The sequence below is a fragment of the Triticum aestivum genome, chromosome 4A, assembly GCF_018294505.1.
Source record: "Triticum aestivum cultivar Chinese Spring chromosome 4A, IWGSC CS RefSeq v2.1, whole genome shotgun sequence".
In the NCBI taxonomy this organism is placed as follows: domain Eukaryota; kingdom Viridiplantae; phylum Streptophyta; class Magnoliopsida; order Poales; family Poaceae; genus Triticum; species Triticum aestivum.
The window spans coordinates 689,668,103-689,673,520 of record NC_057803.1 but is presented as its reverse complement, the minus strand read 5'-3'; positions in this window follow the sequence as shown (position 1 = coordinate 689,673,520).

The window sequence follows — 5,418 nt, the reverse complement described above, 5'->3', positions numbered from 1 at the left end:
GTAGGTACTGCGATGCTTGCCAGTTTTTCTTCTCTAGAGAAAACGGATATGCTTGGCAGTTGGTACCGATGGCACCAGATTCTTTTCGCATCTTGGCCAATGCCGATGTCGCACGTAGATCGTCGTGTGCCCGTGTGGGTCAAACGCTACCATTTTTTTATACATATATTTCAAGACCATGTCTTGCGGTCTAAAATATAAAGTGTACTGTATTAAAAAAATATTAAAGTAAAACTTCTATAAAAAATCTCGGGGAGAACTTTCAATCAGTTCATCAAACATCATGACAGTACAAAAAACACGAGAAGTAACAAAAAGTACATCCATGTCCGTAGACCACCTAGCAACGATTATAAGAACCAAAGCGGGTTGAAGGCGAGCCGCCGTCATCGCCCCTCTTTACTGCAGCCGGGCAAACCTTGCGGTAGTAGACAGTCAAGAAGTTGCCGTGCTAAGGCCCCAAAGGATCAGAGCACCATAACAGCAACCGCCGCCGACTAAGAGAAGTGTAAATTAAAAAGATCCAACATGTACACACATGGACACAAACAAACCACCCTCTTAAAGGCGGAAGGCGGGAACGTAAGGGAGAGAGGGCTACATGCTGGTGAAATACAGACGCCAAGTGTTGGTGTCACGTAGATGGTCAATACACAATCGAATGCAACACAAAACAATTTGCCCTATCCACATTCTCCCTACATAAGGTGATAGAGACCCTCAGCGATGAAAGAGCACAATATTTTTCTCAAAACAATTGGTCTCATGAGTAACTGCAATGCTTGGCCAACCGCCAACCGAAGAAGTAGACACACAGTGGGTGTCAATCGTTGCCTTGGAAGGGCGGTCACCGAAGATGCATCAATAGTTTCAAGCTATTCGATCGAGGTTCACCTTGTTTATGTTGTTTGTTTCTCTTAATTAAGATTGGCATCTTCATAGTGACACTTTTGGCTTAGTTTGTGCTTGTTGAAATATGATGTGTCCAACATAATTCATGATTTGTTATGGTTGTGTGCATCGCTTGATGCAAATGACGAAGGTTATCCTCCTTTTCGTAAAAAAAATAGAATTTTTTGCGGAAAAATGAAGACAAGAGTATGGAAAATCTAGTTTTTCTGTGAGAGGAAAAATCTAGTTAACGAAACACTAAAACAGATGAAAGCAAAGATAATCACTCTTCCCATTTTTGTGAGAGAAAAAAATCTGGTTAACAAAGCACTAAAACAGATGAGAACAATGCAGGACGCCAAACACCGTGCGAAAACCGATCCCCTAATGCAGGTAGCCTCGGTGTGGGCAACCAAATGAGATGCAGATGTTGTTTTCCGTGTGCCTATTTTTCCTCAACCAGGCCCAACTGGGACATGCATGCTATGCAGGCAAAATCGCAGATGGCAACCAAACACGCCCTAAACGAGTATATGGCACTATGGACACAAGTATCTCGGGTGGATCTCGATCAGGAATCGGGGGATTCTATTGACTAGCATGGTAGTCGAGTGGGCAATTCTTGACCAGGTCCGCCTATGAGGCCAAGTTTTGGGGAAGAGAAGTTCCACCCGCCGCCGGGTTTATGTAGACACCAAAGGCACCGCTTCGATGCAAATTTTTTTTGCATGGCTCGCACTACAAAATTGATGTTGGAAATCAGACAGGCTCACTCGTCGTGGACTTGATCACTAGGAGACTTGCCCTTTTTGTGCTCAAGATGACAAGACAATCGACCACATCCTCTTGAACTGCGTTTTGGCGGGAGAGGTATGGAATACCGTATGCGTAGCAATGGGCAAACCGGATTGGGTGCCAAGTGGGGGAACAAGCTTGGTCGACTGGTGCACTAGTAGGAATGGAGCCAACATGCATATGAAGGACGTCTGGGCGATCTTTCTCCTTATTATGTGGGAGACATGGAAGCACCGCAATGTGATTGTGTTCGATGGCGCTACTCCTTCACTGAGAGTACTATTGCAAACTATTGAGGAGGAGGGACGAGCGTGGAAGAAATCGGGACTCTTAAAGGGAGATGTGGAAGCATTGTTCGAGGCTTTAGCGAGGTGGGCGAGCGCGAGGGAGTAGCTTAGTTTCCATTGTACCGGTGGAGATGGGAATTATGTATCATGTAACCGGAAGGGTTTCTTCGAGGGAGCGCGTGGGAATTATGTATTATTACACATTTGGGGCATGGTTGCTTCGACAGCTCTCTCCTACGAAGGTGTAATCGGATGGATTACTAATTGTTTCACATAAATCCCATTTCATTAGCATAATCGACGCATATCCCACATTTTTTTAGTCAGAGCCAAACCAACATATTCTCTTTTATTGGCATGTGCCCGCAATTTCTTTCAATTATACCCAACCAACATATTCTCTTTTATTGTCAAATAGCGCGTGGGACGCACAACAGTTCGCGTCTGGGCCAGCCCACCGACAGGCTCCAAATCGACATGTTTTTAAGGTGCGACCCAAAAAATGATGAGTTGAAGGATCGAACTCACGACCTCAAATACTCGACCACATGGTACTAGCCACTAAAACAAACGGGTCCTGCTAACCAATGGCCAACGCTAATGTTTAAGAACGTACATCAGCATCAGATTCCAAACATTTTTTGAACTTTTTCTGAAAATAAATTAACACTTATGAATTGCCGAATATTCTTAGAAACATGAACAATTTTTGAAATCCCTAAAAAATAAAAATAAAATACGTTTTTTAAATTCTGTTCATTTAAGGCGAAGAATAATTGAAACGGGAAGATTTTTTGAAATACACAAACATTTTTCAAAAAATTGAACCGTTTATAAAAACATGAAATGTTTTTGAATTTATGAACAACTTTTTTAATACGATAGCATGTTTTGAACATTCAATTTTTTTTAGAAAATTCGATTTTTAAACATGAACATTATTTTGAATTTGTGAACATTTCATTAAAGTAAAATTATGTTTAGAATTTGGGAAAAATTTGAATGTTAGTTTTAAAATTTCAAACAATAAAAAACATATTTTAAATTTGAACAAATTGTGGAACAAGAAAAAATTTAAAATTCGAATTTTTTTTCACAACAGGAACAAAATTTTGGAATTCTGAACATTTTTCGAAGATCTGAAAAAAAGAATTATTACTTGTTTTTTGAAAATTCTGAATTTACAGAAAAAAATAAAAGTAAACTTGAAGGGGAAAAAGGAAAAATGGATCAGGAAAGAAAAAGACAAATAGAAAGAGAACACAGAAAAAATGAAACAGGCCGGCCCAGTCTTGGATGCCCTATGTGAAGTTTCTACTATTTTTCGCCATAGGCGGCAAATAAGAAAAATAAGTGAGCTGCTTATGCTGGGCCATAATACACGGCCCATGTATGAAAATCTGGAGAATTTTTTTATTTCTTTTCTAGCAGATGAAAGGCACAATAATTTAGTTCCTCCTTCTTTTTTGCGGGTGAATTTAATTCCTCCTTGGATAGAAAAAAATTGGTTCCTCCATTTTTTTAATTTAGTTCCTCCTTGGATAGGAAAAAAAATTCTTTTCGACAGTGAACGGATACGAAAAATGGAGAAATGCACATTGCCTTAGTACCTTGATTTAGGGAAACGTTTGGGGCCGGGGCGTCGGCCGAACCACTCGGCTGGTCGCGCGCGACCCGTGCGATCCCCTCCCATCGTATGGCCAGCCTTTCCGCGTGGATGGGACACAAGGCTGATGGGGCCCACCAATCGCTCGCCATTAAACGCCCCACGCGGCTGCGCTGCTTCCTCTCTCTCTTTTATCTCGCCGGTCCCTACCTCAGTTGGCCGTCCTCGTTGCCATTCGCCGTCCCCGCCGGCCGTCCTCATCGCCGGTGGCCACCCGCACCGGTCGTCCTCGTCACCGTTCGCCGTCCTCGCTCGCCGGCCTTGGCGGAAGCTGGAACCGCGTCGTTTCCTGCTGCAACCGGTGCCCAGGAGAGCTGCCATCATGGATGGCGAGCATGGTGACGGCGAGCTGCGAGGACGGCGGCGCTGTTCCAAGAAACACCGCAGACGTCGTGTTTTGTGCTACGTGCTACAACCAGTGTCACATTTTGCTACAACCGGCATCCCACTCAGCTACAATTGGCGTCGCGTTTTGCTACCACCGATGCAAAAAAAAAGCTTCAACCAGCAACGGCTGGAGGTGGAAGAAGATGACAAAACGCTGCAGTCTTGCTACATGCTTCAACCGGCATAGATTTTGCTACAACCGGCATAGCATTTTGCTATGACCGGCGTCACGTTTTGCTACAACACATAACTTTTCTCTGGTTGCAGTGTCAGGTTGGAGCTTTCTTTCTTAACGATTGAAACTTTTTCATACACAGTTGAAGCTTTTGCGTAAACGATTGAAACTTTTTTTGTTTTGCGCAACCCTTGGTTAAAGCTCTCTCTATCATCTGGTTGAAACTTTTTTCATCTAAGGTTGAAGCATTTTGCGTCATCGGTTGTATCTTCTCGTGAATCGCAGTGCCAGTCGAAGCTTTTCCATCTAGGGCTTGAAGCTTTTTTAACAACGTTTGCAACACAGAGGGTGTGCGACGGTTCAAGCCTTGCCTCGGTTCAGACGTGAGCTCGTCTTCGAGGGCGCGCGTCCGGTGATCTTCGCCGCCGCAGCTCCGACTGTCGCAACGGAGTTGTGACTATCGCCGGGGGAGCTGCAACTGACGCACACGCTGCTGCATGCGCCGAGCCAGCATGAAACACAGGTGGCCACTGGCGGTGGGGGCGGCCAAGCCCGGTGGTGCTTCGAGTCTGGGTGCCTCGCTCATCCATGGCGGCTAGATGTGTACACCAGCGGAGGAAAGAGATGAGCTGCGTTGACTTGGTGAGGATTAGATCTGACGGTTAATACAGAGGTAAATCGGGCGGCTGCGGTGCGACCGGCCGAAACTTTCGGCCGGCGCACCGGCGCAGATTACTACCCCTTGATTTATTAGTAGGTATAGATATAGTTAGTACGCACAGTCGTGCGTATTTAAGAAAATGTTCTTTGCACACAATGTGGAAAGTATGTCGAGTGCACGGTATATCGATATAGTCCATGGTAGCACCAACCACGACTCTGACAACACGACTTAAGACGGTCATATGTTAAAAGATTTGCAAATAAAACTACAACGTGTGTAAGTGCAGAGCAAGCAAGCAAGCATAGCAGTCCACGAGCCCCTCCCTTGGCGGGGGAGGGAGAGGGGTTGGTGGCGTTCCCAGCGGCGGCCCCGCCCCGTATACTCTACTTACCACCACCTCGCCCTCGCTCCCCCTATTTCTCCCCTTCCTTCCTTTCCCTCGTCCCTGCCCTCGCCCACCCCACCAACCCGCCACCCTCCCCCAACCCCTCCTCCTCCCACCCTCCCACCAACCGCGGCGGCACAGGCAATGGCGATGGCAGCCGCGGCGACC